Source organism: Triturus cristatus, chromosome 2_1, assembly GCF_964204655.1.
Source record: "Triturus cristatus chromosome 2_1, aTriCri1.1, whole genome shotgun sequence".
NCBI classification, from domain to species: domain Eukaryota; kingdom Metazoa; phylum Chordata; class Amphibia; order Caudata; family Salamandridae; genus Triturus; species Triturus cristatus.
The window spans coordinates 352,149,704-352,169,867 of NC_140581.1; the positions used below are offsets into that span (position 1 = coordinate 352,149,704).

Genomic DNA, 20,164 nt, shown 5'->3' on the forward strand with positions numbered 1-20,164 from the left:
TAAAGAGAGAATATATTTTACTGGTATGCATGTGAGCCTCTAGGGACTGTAAATGAGAAACCGTATGAATGTTTGGTCCCGTACTGACTTGTTGCACAATGCTTTTCCGAGAGCCATGTTGGTTTACAGTTTTATTTGCCCTGCTTCAGCAGCCAGTATCAGAAAATAAAATCCTCAGGGAAGCAAGGTAGTGTGTGTGATTCCTTATTTGAAGTATACACACTGGAAGTTATGAATGAGGTACTGCAGGTGTTATTTGTGATATTGTATTATGTCCCTGTTGACCACAATTCGCACTTGGGACTTGCCCACTTCTGTAATGGGTGGGAGCAACCAAACCCCCTTATAAAAGAGTCTCTGACGTGGGTACATAGTGCTCTATTGGTGGAAATGAAAGCTACTGAATGGAGGCTCTGTTGAGAGTGTTTTTCTTTGCCAGAGGTACCTCTTGGCTGGTATGTTGAGAGGAGAGATTGTGTATCTGTGCTCCTCTGCTAAAGAGGTGGAGAGATAGATGGCTGCTGCTGAGGCCCAAAGCAAGGTATAACTTGAAGACAGAGTATGGTGTCAGTGTCTGGGAATGGGTGGATACAGAGTATTTCCACAAAGTTCTGTAGAGTTCTCTTGCATTTTAAAATCATGTGAGCCCCTGCTTCTTTTTCAGTTACCACTATTGAGTATATTGGGTTGTGCCAGAGCTAAAGAAACATGCATGCCTTGCAGCCGTTCTGTAAGGCAAGCGACATGCTTATGCATGATGGGCCAAGCTTAAAGGAGAAGAGTGGTGACAACCAGTATGCAGTGGGAGTGTTGTTGTTGCTGTCGGAGTACAGGGCTGGTGGGTAAAGTTTGCTCACCTAATCTGTATGGCCCTGCACAAAAGAATGCACATGAATTTCAGAGCAAGAGCGATCCAAGCTGCAGGAGAAGACTTGGGTTACAAACCTGAGAGTGCAAGCACTTCCCAAAACTTGAGATGAAGTTCATGGTCCAGATGCTTGATTCTCAGGAGCCGGTTTGGATGCCTTAGCAGAGTTGGGTAGAGGAGCTGTAGGAGTTGTGTGGGAGCTCAGTTCTGATGTTTGCGGGTATATAGTTGAAATATCAGGGTCTCTGGTTGTACTGGTTTAAATTGCAAATGAGACAGTTATGTCAGATGAATGTCCAATATGGGGTCTGCTGAGGTCTATTTAAATTACAGGTGCGAGCTTGTGACCAATTCAGAGGAGAATGGGCCAATATTTAGACAAAGGAATGAGGACTCTTTGCTACGTGTATGTGCCATTGTGCTTTCAGGGAGCTCTGTGACAGCAGCCTACTACTGTTAAGCTGAGCACAAGGTAAGCCCTGTGGAAACCTTGGAAGAAGCCTTCAGACATGAGTGCCTGCCCTTGCATGAGCTAAGATGAGTGCATGAAGGTTTCCAGTGGGTTGAGAAATTGAAAGTTGGGTCCTGAGCAGCACTGGGGGGCGTTGCTAACGGGACCTTCATGTACAGCATCCAAGCAGGACATTAGTAGCAGCGAACAGATATCTTAGTTAGTGGGAGAAACCCTGACGAGAACCTCTGGATACAGGAGCTGAACCCCCAAACACTAGGCCACATCAAGCCACCAGCTGACAGATTTTCTCAGGTTCACAGTCTCTGACGGCACGCTCGCTGCAGACTTTTTGAGGCAAAACAAAAATTCAGATGGCTCTGCTAGATTTAAGGATCTAAATAGCAAGTGAAGATAGTGCTTTACTATGTAACATTTATTTTTAAGCATAACATTGTCAAAAGAATCTGCATGGCACTCCGCAAACAATCTAAAATCCTGATACTCTGAAGAAAAAAATCACAACATTGCAATCAGTTATTATCTAATTTGTTTTATTATACGTATGTACTCTGTAAATCGTGCAGGCCTGCTCATGCAGACATGCTGTGCATAATTGCAAGTATTTATAGCTTGCCCTTAGTAGTGTGTTTGCTATAGTAGTCTTTCTTCACCGAAAGAAGCTGCAAGAAAATAGTGGATGGCAAGGAGCTGCGAATGTTTTACCTGCAAAATTAATTATGTTCCATACAGTGGTTAATTTGGGACGGTGGGGGGCACCGGCACTTATTTTTATCCCTATCAGATATTTACCTAGTGCAAGAGACGGAAAACGCACAGATCGGAAAGACGAAGGAAGAAAAATGTCGAAAATCCTTCATAAACCGAAAGCAGGAACCTGCGAGCACGAGAATAAGAGGCAGGGATTAAAGATTACCGGTTTTGGTCGTAATCGCGCCTACGTTTAATTGTTGCACCGCTGTGAGCAGAGCACTTTATTTCACAAATTTAGCACTATGCCCATACCACTGAATTGCAAACTGATAGTTGAGCTTTTAACTCTTATTTAACACTCAACAGTCTAAACCTATGAAAAACCTTGGCGAGCGTTTCCTATTGTAAAGGTTTACTTTACTGTTGACATTCTACAAGCACAGTTTTGTGTTTTCTCCAGTATAGTAAGCATTCTATTCCTTGAAATACCTGCACACTGCTTCTTGAAATACTGGTATCCTATAGACGATGCTACGCTTCCATAAAATAAACGATTTATGAAACTGTTCTTTGTAAAAGGCTACCACCATATTCATGCCCACCCTTTAAACTGCAAGGAAGTGGTTAAAAGAATCCTCTGCAAAGGTTTTTTATTTTTTATTTAAAATGTTATTAAACCTAAAGCACAGAATCACCATTACATTATCACATGGTGAATCAAATGTTATACAGTACATCATTTTGTCTTTTGTTACTACAATTGTTAATGCTGTAAGGGGTCCCCACGTTCTGACCGTCGCATTGGCATATCTTCTGTAGGAGAGGTACAAATTTACTCTCTGTAGGCATTCCAACCTCCCCATTTTTTATCCCACTTTTTAGGGCAGCCTCTGCGTTTGTAAACCTCCTTCTCTGCGATCATACAACTGTCCATCTCAGCTACCCATCCTCTGCAAAGGTTAATGTGTATCCTGAAGGTCAAGTTCGAATTTTTGTTCCCACTGAGCCTGCCACTATCTATGGTTAATAAATTGAACGCAGTGAGCCACTAAAGATGCTATTTGGTATCAGTACCTGAACGCAACTTTTTGCTCTGTAATTTGAGCATGTTAGTGTAGTACTTCTGTTTCTTTTATTGTGAGTTACTTTCCAATGTATCTGAAGTTTGCAGGAGGGGAATGATTTCGACTCTCATCTAGGACTTTAGGTGTTCGAGAACTGCTTGTGAATAAACTTATATTAGATTATACCTTTTTTGTGTTTGCAGGAGTTGATATATGACACTTTGAAAAGGAAAAAAAAGAAAACATTTACTTAGGCGAAAATAAATATAAAATGTAAATCGCCTAAAATATTTAATGTAATGAAATAAACACACATAGTGGTGCTTGGTCTTAATTCCAGCTATGGTCTGCTCTAAAGTACTTTGCAAAAAAGTATTAGATCTATAATAGGATTTATCCCTAAAGAATATTTATAATCTTAATGTATGTTATATATGTATTAAAACCAGCAATACTTCCTCAGACCTACTCTACAATGTTTTAGAAATAGCATAATTGTATTATAATCTCTGTTGAGCTTGTATTTCTCGTCAATTTCCTACAGTTTTCAAAATTAAGATAACAATACTTTTATTTGTTTACTTTCTGTTGAAAATACTATACTTGCTGGATATTTTAACCTCGCTTAATACCGATCCAAAAATAGTAATAAAAAAACAACAAAAACTTTGTACAATGTGTTCTCATACCCCGGGTTTTTATGCAAGAAAAGTCATGAAATAATACCTTGTAATCTACATTTTCTTGAGCAATTAAATCATATTTTTTTTATTCGCCTACATATTAATAATACATACTAATAAGCAGCTTATATACCAATACAAGTATTTAATATAAATTAATAGTTTTATATGCAAGTGTAAAATGGAACTCTAAACATTTATGTAATGCACTTTGATGGCCCAAGTCGCAGAAGTACGTAAACTATACATTGTAATGTGGTGCCCATGGTTTGTGTGCTATTCCGCAGTTTAGGGATTCAAACCTGGAATTCTAGGTCTTATATGTGTATGTCATACATTTTCCTAATTACTTGCACATGAACATTTTGCGGATGTCACAGAATGCATTGCGGAAATGTACATTTGTACATTTTGCTCTTTTTTCTTTCATAATTTGCATTTGGATGCCCTCTGTTATCAGCCCCAAAATTCACAGTGCCCATTGAGTGTGAAAAGCCACTGGCAATGTCCGTGAATTCCCCGACTTGTCTGACCGATAGGGTCCTTACCAGATCCCCATGGCCACCTTCATGATGCTCTCCTTAGAGCAGATATGTTAGCTATTCCAGTTCTAGACTTAGTACTCTGGAAAATTCCCCATACTGAGAGATTTTCATCAGTGCAGTGGTATATTCCGTCTGCGAGCGTAAATGTTCGAAGATCTTGATGGTACAAAGTAAATCGTCACTTGTGCTTGTAATTTCTTCTTTGGAATTTTGGGATGGCTAAAATATTTTTGAAATAGTCCCCAAGTGAAAAGGGAAAGAGAAACGTCTGTTGGCAGAAACATGAGTATGCAAACGCACTTAGAAAAGCTCGACTCGCCTTTTGCAGTGCCAGCCGTACTAACCGCTGTGGAGAAGCCGCGCTCCCCTGCACCGCCGATTGCGAATAAGCTGGACAAAAGAGCATAACATGTACCGGAGATTCATTCTCTTGTAGACAGCCTGGGCAAGGTCGTGCGGGGCCCCCTTTCCACCTGTCAATTATCTGAAAGAGAGAAAAATGGATGCAGAATCTTTATTGTATGACAAGGTCTGGTTTGATAAGCCAAGGTATGATGATGCAGAGAGGCAGTATTACGAGCAGCTGAGTAGACCTGCTAATGCAAATCTGTCTCCGTGCAAGAAGGCTACTGTATCTCCCTGCAAAAAGGCCACAAAATCACCACACAAAGAGGAGGATGGAGCGAGCACAATCCTCCGAGACATTGCCAGAGCCAGGGAGAATATCCAGAAATCGCTGGCCGGAAGCGCGGCTCCTCCTGCGGGACCAGGTGGAGAGCCCAGTGACCTTATCACCAGAGTTGCCCATTTGGAGCTAGAGAACCAGTCACTCCACAAAGTTGTTGAAGATCTGCAGTTGGCAATCTCGAAGCTTGAGGTTCGTCTCACAGCACTTGAGAAATCCCCGGTCTCTCGCCAGCCCGCCGCAGCCCTTCCGTCTGTGGCACCCACTACTAATGCCCTGCCTTCTGCTCCAGTAAAGAAAGTTGAAGTCTCTGCTACTCCTGAGGAAGACGATGATAACGACATTGACCTCTTTGGCAGTGATGATGAAGAAGATGAAGAGGCTGAGCGAATCCGAGAAGAGCGGCTGCGCCAGTACGCGGAGAAAAAGTCCAAGAAACCAGGCATTATTGCAAAGTCCTCCATCCTCCTCGACGTCAAACCGTGGGATGATGAGACGGACATGGCGAAACTGGAGGAGTGCGTGCGGACAGTGCAGATGGACGGCCTGCTCTGGGGCTCCTCCAAACTGGTTCCAGTGGGTTACGGCATCAAGAAGCTCCAGATCCAGTGTGTCGTGGAAGACGACAAGGTTGGAACAGACATCCTGGAGGAGGAAATCACCAAGTTTGAAGATTACGTGCAGAGTGTCGACATTGCTGCTTTCAACAAGATCTGAGACTTGACGTAGGCTTTACTATAAATAATAAAGGACAACCATGCAGAATAAAAATCTATATTGCTAAAAAAAAAAAAAAAAAAAAAAAAAGAAAAGCTCGACTCATATTAAAACCTCACATTTGTAAAGAATTAAGTTAAGTATTCACTAATTTGTCAGGTTATAACATTTGTGCCTTAGCATTCATACATGACATTTCGTAGAACAAACGTGAACCTTTTTTTAGTGTTGCAAATACGAATATAAAAAGTTTAATCAGGAGATTTTAAGGCTCAACATAAAATAACCATCCAAAGGAAAACCAAAGAATGAAATGTAGAAATGTTGGGCGCGCCATTGGTGGATATAAAGTGGTTTCAGTTGCATGCAGATAAACGTTGCCTCCGTGCTTGTTAGTATTATGCCACCTCTGCCAACACACTGAAAGGAGGAGGGTTTGAATCTGAGGTTGCACAACCCACAGTGAGCTCAAGTGTCTGTTTTGTCTAGACATCCCTCGACCAGCATTCTTGTGTAAAAATTTCAAGGTCTCAGTCTGGGGCATTGGGTCAAAGCATGTGTCTCTTTGAAGGGGTACACGGGAGGTTTTTTATGGTAAAATGAGATACTACTTAGTAAATACATTAAACATGATTTAGAGACCTCTGGAGTGATATTTTAACACGGCTTTAAAAAGATATGTTTTTTAAAATTGGAATGTTTCGTTCTCCGGATTTTAATTCCTTAAAAACTTTTACAATCGCCTTTTAGTTAAAGCCACATACTTCTTGCAGTAGCAGTGAGAGATCTCAACCCTACAGTGGTTTTGTATTCATATTGCCTCCTGGTTCTTATGTCCCTTTTGTTTATTTACAGCAGTATTCCTTTGCAAATGCTTCATTACCGATATTTTACTGCTGACATAATTGCTATAATATCTCAATCACTTTGGGGCTTTAAAAAAGTGTAATCCGCTTTATTTATACATTCATGCTTTTATCTGTGTTTACTTATTAGCAGTTTTATGTAGGGTGAACCGATTTAGACAGATGACGGAGTTCCTTACATCGGAAAGTTCAGTTACCTGAGAGAGTTAAGATGTATATATTCTCATCTTGTATATGTAAATAGCATGTCTCCCTCTAGGCACATATAAAAGTATTGTACACCGAGTTTGACTCCTTATGTGTGAATTTAATGCTTATTCTGTGTGTGTAAAAATGATATATATGTTGTTTTTTCAGTCTCCACAGTAGAAGCTGCCGCTCCTCTGTCACAGAAGGCGAACTTCACGTAAAATGCATTTCTCAAACAGAAGGTCGCACACTCATGGAGAATTGCTAATATCCAAGGTTATTTAACTTGGACATGAGATATATATATATATATATATATATATATATATATATATATATATATATATATATATATATATATACACACACACATACATTTATACAGTGCTAATATTAGCTGAAAAAACAAAGGTTATAGGGACGTTAAAGTTAGGCTGACATTTCACTTGTATAAAACTAGAAATTCAGCAGTTGTAGTTATAATTCGCGCACCGCGATGCACTGCTTATGACCTCACATATTGCATCACTCATGGCATGGTTGTGACATCACTCATGACATCACTGATGACATCATCCAGTGACTGTAGGTGTTTTTAAATAGATTGAGTGTGAATATATATACAAAGGTGTATTGGTGAATCAGTGAGTGTAAGAGTCCTTGTATGGATGATACAGTGGTTGCGTGAGTTGTTGTATAATTGAGTGAATACATGTCTTAGTGAATGTATTGGCGAGTGACTGGTTGTGTGAATGTCTGTAACAGTCTGTCAGTTGGTGTCTAGGTGTCTGTATGGGTATGTGTACGTGAGTGACTATTTGGTTGAGTGATTGGCTGTCTGAGTACCTGTAGGGGTGTATGTGTGGATTGGTGATGGCGTGTGTGACTTTGTGTATGGATGAGTGAGTGGGTGAGTAAGTGGCTGTATGGGTTAGTCAGTGCATGTGTGAGGAGCTGTATGGGTGAGTGAGTGTGTGTATGGCTGTATGGATGAATGATTAGATGTGTTAGTATATGGTTGAGTAAATGGGTATATGAATGGCAGTATATGTGAGTGATGGGGTATATGAGTGACTGTATGGGTGAGTGAATGTGAGAGGGTCTGTATGAGTGAGTGTGCTTCTATCACTAACTGTATTGGTGAGTGAGTACGTGTAGTATCTGTATGATTAAGTGAGTGGGTGGGGTTGTAGCTGTTTGGGTGAGTAAGTGGTTGTTTTATTGACTGTATGGGTGAGAAAGTGTGTAAGTAGCTCTATAGGTGACTGACTTAGCGTGTGAGTGGCTGTATGGGTGTATGAGTGGATATGTCAGTGGGTGTATTAGTGACTGAGTGGGTGTATGCGTGGGTGTATGGGTAAGTGAGTGGATTTGTGTGTAGATATGTGAATCAGTGAGTGGGTGTGTAAGTACTGGTATGGGTCTATGGCTGGGTTTGTGAATGGTTTTGTGGGAGTGGGTGTATGAAAGGCTCTGTGTGGGTTTGAGTGGGTGCCTTAGTGATTTTGTTAGTGATGTCAGCAGTGACGTCACTAACAATGTAATGAGTGCTGTAATATGTGAGGTCATAAGCAGCACTTTGCAGGGGCGCGAGTTATAGTTAGCCCAGCTATCTGACTGCTGAATTTCTCTGGTTTTGTACGAGTGAAATGTCAGACTAATTATAACGTCCCTGTAACCTTTGGGTTTTTTTTCAGTAAATTTCTATGGTCTTTGAAAATCTATTTCCGAACTACAACATCCCTCTAACCTTTGTTTATTTTCAGTGAATTTCTGTTTTTTTAAATTCTATTTAATAACTCTAACGTATTTGTACTTTTTCTATAATTAGATATTGAACATTACAAATGCATGGTGCACCACTTATTGCTGTATTTGTAATCTATTTATTTTCATAGTACATTAATCATCTTATTTCAAGATAATTTTGGTTTTCGCGATAATGTCCCATTTTGCTGAATACCGTATGCTTTTGACAAAGTGTAGAACACATATATAGACATACTTTACATAAAGTTTGAGCATAGGTCTTTAGTAAGATATTGATTTAACTTTTCCCTTTGTATTCAATTATTGAAAAAACAACACCTGAAATGGATTTTCCTGGTTTGCGGCAACACTGGAAGTTGCAATGATGTCAGTAGTCCCGAATATCGCATAATTTTGACAAAGTGTTAAACACATATATAGTCATGCTTTATTTAAAGTTTGAGTCTAGCTATTTAGTAGTTTATAGATTTAACTTTCCCCTTTGTATACATTGGTCGAAAAAGTATATCTAAAATGCATTTTCCTTGTTCACGGCGACACCGGAAGTAGCAATGACTTCGGTAACCGCAACGATAGCGCCTTTTAAAGAGGTGTAAAACACATATATGCACACATTTAACCGTATTTTAGACAGCAGGGGTTTATTAGTGCACTGTTTAAAGTCATATTTTTATAGGAAGTTTGTATAAAAACATTATTTTAAACTGATTTTCTGTTTTCGCAGTAACTCCAAGAGTCCGGATGACTTCAATAACTGCGAATATCGCGTTTTTTAAAAAAACACACATATTTGCACACATTTTGCAGTATTTTAGACACTTGGGGTTTATTAGTGCAGTCTTTAAAATCTTATTTTTCTAGGCAGTTTGTATAAAAACCATTCTTATAACCAATTTTCAGTTTTTGCAATGATGCCGGCTCGCCGCAATGCTAACGGAACCTGTGGTCACCGTGAATACGTTGTGAAAATGCAAAGCAAAGGCTGGAATTCAATAGCCACCATCGCATACAAAACTTATAACTTTAAAATAGATTATAACCAACACACTAAACACATTGCTATGTAAAAGACTCTATAATAGCATGCATTATTTCCTAATATCTCTAAAACACAGTGTATAACTCTTTCAGTGATACCTGTGACTGCGTACATAATTGTATCAGTAAGTCTCTCATTCACTTTATAAGTATTTCAGTGGATCTGTGATGCGGTGCATCAGTCTATCAATGGTTCTGTAACGAACTGTGTGACTGTCTCAGTGCATCTATGACTGGGTGCATCAGTGTCTCAATGGGTCTGATTTGGTTGCATGAGTCTCAGTCGATCTGTGAGAAGGTGCAGAAGTCCCGTTGTGTATTTGTAAATAAGTATATGACTATCTGACTGGATATGTCAGTGGATACATTAGTGTCTAAGTGGGTGTCTGAGTGAGTGCATGACTATCTGAGTGGGTCGGTGAATGAGTGCATGACTCTCAGTGGATCAATGCCGGGGAACATGAGTGTCCAAGTGGTTCCATGAGTGGCTGTGTGAATATCTGCGTTTGTGTGTCAGTGTCTGAATGGATCTGTGAGTTGGTGTATGAGTGTCTCAATGGGTCTGAGAATGAGAGCAAGTCTGAGTGGGTGAGTGAATATCTGAGTGGGTCTCTGACTGGGAGCGCTAATGTATTGGTGGGTCTATGAGTGAATGTGGCGTCTTTGAGTGGGTGAGTGAGTGGGTGCATGTATATCTGACTGAGTGTGAGTGGTTGTGTGAGTCTGAGTGGGTGACTGACTGCATAAGTCTCTAAGAGGGTCTGTAACTGAGTGTGAGAGTGACTATGGGATCTATGAGTGCCTCAGTGGATCTGTCAGTGGGTGAAAGAGTGTCTCAGTGAGTCCATACGTGTGTGGGTCTGTAAGTTAGTGCGTGGGTCTAAGTGGGTCTGTGAGTGGGTGCATGAGTGCCCAGGTGGGTCTCTGAGAGGGTGTAAAAGTCTCTAAGTGGGTATGAGACTGTGTGCATAAGTCCATGAGTAGGTCTCAAAGTATGTGCGCAAGTCTCTGAGTGGGTCTGTACATGGGTGCATCACTCTCCAAGTGAGTCTGTAAGTGGGTGCATGAGTACCTGAATGGGTATGTAGGTGCATGAACATATGAGTGGGTATGTGACTGGATGTGTAAGTAGTTATGTGAATGGGTGCATACGTGTCTGAGTGAGATTGTGAGAGCATACATGAGTCTGTAACAGTGATGCCAAATGAGTACAAATATATATATTTCCACCACTATTCACATAGATGTTGAAATAGCCGCAACAGTACATAGTGAGGGACGCTGGGGGTCGCGGCATCGTCACGAATATTGTGCCGGATTTAAAAAAAAAAAAAAGACTTTTAGGCACCTAACTTGTGTCACTAGTACCCCCATTAAACATAAGGTTAGAGTATCTCCAACCTGACCCCTATTTTAGCATTGACACAAATTTTCAGCCCCGGTAACTGTTCCAGATCCATAAAATGGCAGGCGTAACTTTCTGTTCAGGTTGCGTCCAGCTAATTGGAGCATTCCGGTTGGCGTGTGCTTTTGTGATTTACCGCAATATTGTTGCGATTTAATCGCGATCACTACGAAACCGCAATGAAATATGCCAGATACCACTATATTGTTCAGATTCAATTTCACAAAAACTACTCAACAGATTTGCACCAAAAAGTACAATGTACGTAACCGCATCAACCACATTTGGTGTAATTCCATCCAAAGGTTCGGGTTGTAGGTTCGACAACGCCTTCCTATAGGAATTAACAATACAAACGCGCCATTATTTTGAGCCCCTATTTCTCGGTCCCCACTGCATGGATCACCCCTAAACTTTCCATGACACACAGAACCTATTTTGGGACTTTTTTTTTTATTTTATTCAAATTTCATGAAAATTGGTCATGCAATGCCAAAGTTATAGGCAAGTCAAAAAATGCTTTTCCTATGGAAACTAGGTCCTAACTACCTACTGGCCGCAGTGGATTCGTGAACCCTCCCAACCACGAGCTTTATTCTAATTGGCTGTCAACACTCCAAACCAGGAAATGTTGGCAGCCATCTTGTGACTCGGTAGAACCGAGTCACAAGAAAACAGTGAAAAAATGTTTAAAAACAAGAAAAGGGGACAGGGTAGAAAAACCCTGACCCCCTAGGCCTGCTCAGGGGGTCCCACAAAAGCATTTTTTGTTTTTTTAAATTTCGGTGAAATTTGCATTGGGGTTGCGAATTCCGCCGAAATAAAAAAAAAAGGAAGCGTGGGATTCCGCGCTTCATTTAATTGAGGCCCCAGGGCAGGGTGGGCCAAGTCCCGGGGGCATTGCCAAGAAATATATGCGGGGGCCGCGGCATGCCCCGCAGCCCCGGGGACTGCCACCCCCCCGGGGCTTCCTTTTTAATTTATGGGGCCCCCCCCCCCCCCAGTCCTGATGACCACCCCCGGGGCTTATATTAATTATTCGCGGGGGCACACGGCCCCCACGTTGCCCCGTGGACCGCCACCCCCGGGGCTTTTTGAACAACATAAACCTGTGTGGGGCGGGGGCTTGAGCTCTCCCACACGCCCCGGGGACCACCACCTCCCCGGGGCACTATTATAAAATGCGTTGGTCCAAGCCCAAGGGACCACCACCTCCCCAGGGCTGTGCGCTAGGTGGGAGGGGGGGCCGCACAGATCCCCTCCTGGAGCCCTTGATGGCCCTGGGTACTGCCACCCCCCAAGGCCGGCTCCTGCAGTGTCCCGGGGTGCGCACTCCGGGATACTGCTGTTTGCTATGGCAGGGCAGGAGCCGTGCGGCCCTGCCCTGTCATAGCAAACACTGGTTTGGATTTTGTAAGCAAGAGCTTACAAAATCCAAACCAGATAGCTTTTCCACACGGGGAGCTGCATGTTAGTAGCTCCCCCTGTGGAAAGGCAATGCCGGCTCCCGCAGGAGGCGCTGAGGTGGGGAGCCGGCGGGACCGTGGGGGTATTGGGGTCCCCCCAGGGTCCTCAACAGATTTGGCAGGCCCCGGGGGATGGTGTCCCCGGGGCCATAATTGGCCTGAGGGGGGCCACGCCCCCCTCCAAAAAATAAAAAAAGGATGTCCAGGCTCCGGGGGATGGGGTCCCCGGGGCCAGAAGTGGCCTCAGGAGGAGGGCCACGCAGCCCCGTCCATTAAAAAAAAAAAAAAATGTGGCCATACCCCGGGGGATGGGGTCCCCGGGGTAGGAATTGGCCACAGGAGGGGGGGCCACGTGACCACCTTCCCGTTCAGATTTTGGTTTTTTTTTTATAAAAGGGGTCAGGCCCTGGGGGATGGGGTCCCCAGGGCTCAAAAAAAGCAAAAAGAAGGGGGGCCACACAGCGCCCCTTCTAAAAAAAGAAATAAAAAATAATTACGGCATTGTGCCGGAGGCCCCGCCCCCTCCCAGCAACACTCTGCAAACGCGCCCTGTGGCGCATTTTGAGTTGGGGAATTAATTCCCCTTCTATACTGGGGGTCCCAGAGGGCCAACTAGCCCACCAGGTACCTCCAGTATGCGCCGCAGGGCTGCCTTGCAGAGAGGTGATCTGAGGCCACGCCCCTTTTTACACCTCTCTGCAGTGCAGCTCTTTGGCGCTTACTGGAGGTACCTAGTGGGCTAGTTGGACCCCAGGGACCCTCAGGACTCAAGGGGATTTAATTCCCCAATTTACAACGCACCAGGGGGGGCGTTTGCACAGTGGTGCTGGGAGGGGGCGTGGCCTGATTTGACAAGTGTGCAAACGCACCCTCTGGCGCGTTTTAAGTTGGAGGATTAGGTCCCCTTCAATCCTAAGGGTCCTTGGGGGCCAACTAGCCCAACCATAACTCGCGCCCCTGCAATGCACTACTGATGACGTCACATATTACATCATTCATGACATGGTCAGTGACATCACTGATGACATCTCAAATGACATCACTGATGACATCATCCACGTGTTAATCTGATGCACCTCCTCACACCCTAATATAACCTTTCATACACCTACTCTACAATACAGACTACCATTTTCGAAACCATAAACACACCAATACCACTTACTACATACCCACTCACTGATTCCTAGGTCTTCACACACATCCACTCATTCCCCCATACAGTCACTCATACATGCAGTCACTCATTAATATAGCACTATCACATGTACTCCTACACCTATACAGACACTCACACACCTAGTCAGTCGTGCAAAAGATAAATCACACTTCCATTCACACGCTTATACAGGCACCTTCTTGTATTAACATATTAAAGTAAAGATTTGAGTAAATACTGCATACACGCATGGCAGCCTGGACCTAAACACCGGCGCTGCCCTAAATACAGGGTTCATGGCCCTTCCCTGATCTAATCATTCACGCAAGCATCACCAAGGTGAGCAGTTAACATTTAAAAAGTTTATCCTGCCTCACCAACTATGTTTTTCATCGGCATCATCACAGCATGCTCATACCTAGCAGACTGCTCATCACCTGACCCTAAATTGGCCACAGTTTAAGACAACACATTCACCTCTACTGCCTGACCTCATATGGATGAAAATCCTATAGACAATCACACTATCCTCTCCCTCACTAGTTATTTTCCGATAGTTGCCAGCCACTCATCTTCCTCCCTGCCAGATACTCTACGCCCTCCCCGATACTGACACCCTCCAACTCCTGTTCTCCGCACGGTGAGCACCCCACCTCTCTACACGACTGTCTATATTGATCCTCGAGTTGCCCACCCGAGCCAACATGGCAAATCCTGGCCTTTCCGCTACGGGGCTAATTCTTACACTCTGGTCTACCCCCCCCCCAACCTCTCCAAAACCGCCGCTAAACACTTCAAACACTCCACCCTTAAAAGACACCCTGAGTCATTGGTCTCTGACCTTCGCTATAGCGCGGACAACGGTATAATCATTAATGACCTAATTTTTTACTCCAGAAGGACTTCTGCCTGGCGCAAAACCTTTGCCCTCCTCCTCAATGTATGCACAACAAAAAACATCCCATATGGCACTAAGCTAACAATAACACCGTCCCCTACACTGCGTGCTGACCTCACCATCACTCTTTACAAAAATGGCATTATCCTAATCCAAGCCTCAGCCAAAAACGTGGACAAATTTGCCGACCTTTTCACCCTCCTTCGTAACCACGCGCATGACGCAGGCAGGGGAACCATGTCACGCCCCGACAAGCCCTCACCTAGCCTACCCAACGTAGCTAACCACTCACAAACTCCCCAAAGGTCTTCCAACACAGACCCCCCTACCCTCCCCAACATGGTGCCCGGCCTTACCCCTAGAATCACCCCATGACCCTTGATCCCCCCCCCTACTATCCCTCCACGTAGACTATGCCACTGCTATGTCCCCATTGCCCGCTGACACCAGTCGTGTTTACCCTCCAAGCCCGCAACTCATCCCACAGAGGAGCCCTAGCTCTGACCCTACGACCCACAACACAGGCCGCACTAGTCCTCCCCCCATATCTCCTATACATGCTGACTTAACGGCCCCTGCACCATTGCCCTTCCGCCTTCTATCGCCCCCACTGGATAGGGACATGGCCTCTCTGTTCTCCAGAGCCACCAAACTTACCCAGATCATTCACATCTCTATCTCGGAATTAACGAACCTCCTCCACCTCGCTGAACTCGCCCTAGCGAACCTCGCGTCCCTGCCTGTTTGCACATCCCTGCACTTAACGGAGCACCCGAAACAGCCTCTTCCTCTACCCTTGAGACGGCTTTGTCTCCGTAAACAACCATGCCACCTCTCAGAGGAAGAATGCCTCGCTCTGGCCCTCTCCTACACCGCTTCTCCAACTCTAAGTCCACTAGACCTCTGAAACTGAAATGCTGGCCATCCTCCGAGATCATAACCCCACCACAGCTACCCCTCTTCCCTTTGACGGGAATTCTGAACATCCCATCCGCTTGGTCACTATCAACCCCAACAGGCCAGCCACCCTCCACAACAGAGCTGTGATCATGAGCAATCTAGCACCTGTCCACCAGTCTGCCCAGACTCCCGAAATCCCACCTAAGTCCTCCCTGTCAGGTCTCTTAATCAACTGCCGATCGGCAGCTAAGCATGCTGCTGATATTGCTGATCTCATCCTTTGCAAAAACCTCGACTTAGCAATCCTAACAGAATCATGGCTCAATGATTCCTCATCCCCATACCTGGACCTCCTAGTCCCTTCTAACTACAACATCGCAAGACTGGACAGACAATCTAACAAGAAAGGAGGAGGCATCGCATGCATCTACAGCTCCAACCTCCTAGTCACCGAACTTCTGGCGGACTCTACCGAATCCTGCGAATACCTCGCTCTTGCTATTTGCAACAACTCCACCCTACTATGCAATCTTCACATCTTTTACCACCCCCCAGGTACGAACGACTCTTTCACCGACCACCTCATGGAAATCATCACAGCTAATATTCCCACCAACTCCCAAGATATCTTCTTAGGCGATTTTAACCTACACTGGAACGATCCCAAGAAACCACATATCAACGCCATCAAAGACCTCCTGGCAGATCAAGCCTTGACCCAAGCCTGCTCACTACCTACTCACTCAAAAGTGGCAACCCTTGACTGGATCATCTCCAAAGAATCAACTGTCAAGCTCATCTCTATTGACCCCTGCGACTGATCTGACCACCACGCCATCACCTTCCATGTACCTGGCATCATCAAGACAAAAGCACCACAACCAACGATTCCTAAACGATGGATCAGAGACACCAAGAACTTGGACCGAAGTGAACTGGTGGCCCGTTGTAAATCCAACCTCCCCCCCTTCGCATCTCTCATCAGTCAGTGACCTCAATGATCACTACTCTGCGACCATCTCAAACATCCTGGATGATCTAGACCCACTAAAACTGAAAAGAACCCAAATCAAAGACAGAAACCCCTGGTTCACGGGTTCCCTTAACAACGAGAGGAGAGCCCTCCGGCAAGCTGAAAGAGCCTGGAGGCAACACCCCTCTACTGCACACCTACAACTCCTCCGCCAGGCCAGAAATACCTATAACAGGAACATTCTCAACTAAAAAAAAAGACTTCTTTAGAACCGAACTTGAGAAAGCTAAGATCAGACCCCACAAGCTCTTCGAATTGGTCAAACACCAATCTAATAAACTGGCCAAATCTTCTAAAGAAACCCCGAGATCTCTTATATCCTCTGAAGAATTCTCCTCTTTCTTCACTGATAAAATCTTGGCCCTTGGAAACTAACTCAGCGCCATCACACACCCCCAACCCCCTCCTGACCCGTTTCCTCCCACATCGACACACCCACAGGCTCCTCCCAAAAATCACGCTCACTGGCCTATCTTCAAAGACTATGATGAAGACTCCATCTCCAAAATCCTTTCTACCTTAAAACCGAACAACCATTTCAATGACCCGCTCCCTGCCAACTGCCTTGCGGTCGTCGCCCAATCCATTATTCCCAGCTTGACTTCAATAATCAATGCCTCCCTTCAGCAGGGAACGATTCCAGATTCTCTTAAAGCCGGCCAAGTCCTCCCCATCCTGAAAAAGCCATCGCTGGACCCAGCCTCCCCAGACAACTTCAGACCCATCTCCAACATCCCCCTCTTAGCCAAAGTGTTGGAGAAATGTGTGCAACAGCAGCTAAGTCACCACATCAACAACTTCCACGTCCTCTGACTTTCAATCCGGATTTAGACCAGGGCACAGCACCGAAACCACCATGCTCCACATAGTCAATGATGCCCTCCAAGCCCTCGACCATGGCAAAACTTGTCTCCTAATCCTCCTGGACCTATCCTCGGCCTTCGACACAGTCAACCATGAAAAATTACTCGAACACCTCAAACTCAGAATGGGATTAGATGGCACTGTTCTAGACTGGTTTAGGTCCTTCCTCCATAACCGGTCACAGAGATTCCTGATTAATGGCAACCTTTCATCATCATCGCCGGTCACAGTTGGATTCCCTCAAGGATCAACCCTGTCCCCCACCCTCTTCAATCTCTACCTAGAACCGCTTACCGAAGTATTGCGCGCAGCTAATATCTCCTATCATATGTACGCCGATGACACCCAGATCTACATCAAAACCTCTTCTCTCGAAGAGATTATCTCCCTGAACGAAGCCCTGAAACTCACCGTACAATGGCTCGCATCCAACCAACTCAAACTCAATGCAAAGAAAACAGAATTTCTCCTGATCTCCCCTCCCAATGCCAACTTAGAGATTCAATCATGGATCAAGGCTATTACAGCCTTAAATTGCCCACCGACCATTGTGAATTCGGCTAAATCCCTGGGAATTACCCTTGACACCAACCTTAACATGAGAGACCACATAAACTCTATGGCTAAAACAGCCAGATTCCATCTGAGCTACCTTAGGAAATTGAAACCCTTCCTTGATGCTCCCGACCTAAGAATGGCAGTTCAAGCACTCGTCCTCTCTAGACTGGAATATGGCTGCTCAACCCTCTCAAGCTTACCCAAGATCTCCCTGGCACCTCTAAAAGCCTGCCTCAGCGTGGCTGCCAGACTACTGACCGGCACAAGGAAATATGATCGTATTTCCCCACACCTGAAAGCTCTCAACTGGCTTCCCTTGGAGGCAAGAATACAGCTCAAACTAGCATGCATCACGCACAAAGCTTTACACTCTAACTCCCCCGCATATCTGACACAGAAACTCGTGATCTCCGGAGGAACCAGGAACTCCAGATCCGCCAGAGATTTCCTGCTCCAACCTCCACGTTTTCGGGGGAAAAAAAACTTACAATCTGGCCTTCTCAGGGGCTGCTCCACGAATATGGAACTCTCTCCCACCCCACATCAGAAGAATCCCCTCACTGTCTCGCTTCAAAAAAGATGCCAAAATCTTCCTTATGGGCAAATTTCTCGTCTAACACTACCTCAACTACTTCTTTGTCATAACCTATGGCGGCCCACTACCTCCCTCCTAACTACCGGGTCTCCCGAAACTCCAGTATCTTGGGACCGGGTCAAAATTATTGAAAATGTACTCTGTAAATATGGTTTCTCGCTCTGTGTAATTGGTTATGTAAACTGTAAATACATGCTTCGCTTTACCCTATATATTCCTGCACTATACTGCTACTTGAGCTGTAACTGGTCGACTCTAAATCTGTCTGTATATTGCTTTGCTCCCCTGTAAAGCGCTCTGATACCCTAACGGGTCAAGTTCGCGCTCTATAAAACACATAAATAAAATAAAATAAAATTACAAATTAAAAACTTACAAACACATACTTACTCTTATACAATCACTGATACAACCACACACTCGTCCATACAGCCACTCTCACAATCACTCACTCTCACATACAGTTTATTTATATACTCTGTCACTCACATATACTGCTTTTCAGATATGTAGTTACTCACACGTACCACTGAGACATCCATTCACTCGCAAACACAACCATACACACACCCATCCATACCGCTCTTCACAGATGTACTCTTCAACCCATACACCTACTGAATCACCCACTTATATATCCATGCACGGAGTCACACACCCCCATCCACCTACATAGACACTCTGGCACCCATACAAATACTCAGACAACCAATCATTAACCTATATGGACACTCATTTAGCTTCTCACCAACCCACGCAACTGCTTACACACCAACTGACAGACTGATACAGACATTTACATAGTTTAGTGACTAACTCATTCATTCACTAAGACACATTTAATTACTCACTTATACAGTCATGCACTTACTAAATCATCCATTCAAACACTTATACGCCTTCTCATTCTTCAATACACCTTGGCATATGTATAAATATAAAACATATTTTAAACTGTACATATTTAAACTTTACAGAAACACAGTGTCACTGGATGATGTCATCAGTGATTTCATCAGTGATGTCATCTGAGATGTCATCAGTGATGTCACTGACCATGTCATGAATGATGTAACATGTGACGTCAGCAGCAGTGCATTGCTATGGTTTTGTAAGAGTGAAATGTCCAGCTAACTATAACGTCACTGAAACCTATGGTTTTTTCAGTGAATATATATAGGTCGATAATTAAACGTGATTGGCCTATAATATTGACAGATGGAGTATTAGCTCCAAGACTCCCCGACCAACCTATCATCACATTTAGGAAGGGACAATCCATGCGGTCACAAGTTGTGAAAAGCAGCCCAGAACTTACCACTTCCAGAATTTGGTCCCTACTAGACAAGGTTTTTTTAGATGCACGTCCTGCAGAGCCTGCAAATTTGGGGTTAATACTACCGATTACTCTACCCCATTCAGCCCCACTGCAATTGCCATCAAGGGCAATTTTAATTGTAGAACCGAATTTGCGGTCTATGTTCTGACATGCACCTGTGGCCTGCGGTATGTTGGGAGTACCAAGCTGCAGGTGCATGTCAGAATATAGCAACATCTACGTGCAATTGTAAGTAATGTCCCTATGTACTCTGTCGCACGACATTTTAAATTTGAACACAATAATGATCTTAAGTGTTTACAATATTATGTCATCAAAGCTGTACCCAAACTGCGCAGGGGTGGCGACAGGGAAAGA

At 44.2% G+C, this 20,164-nt stretch overlaps 1 protein-coding gene and 1 pseudogene across 3 annotated transcripts in view; both read left to right on the top strand.

Annotated features, from left to right (window-relative positions):
- Positions 1-20,164, top strand: part of NDUFS4 (NADH:ubiquinone oxidoreductase subunit S4) — a 331,978-nt gene that overhangs the window by 163,249 nt on the left and 148,565 nt on the right. The window lies entirely within an intron of this gene.
- Positions 4,824-5,781, top strand: LOC146864185 (elongation factor 1-delta pseudogene; annotated as a pseudogene). The gene has a single exon (XR_014970066.1). The product of XR_014970066.1 is annotated as an elongation factor 1-delta pseudogene (transcript).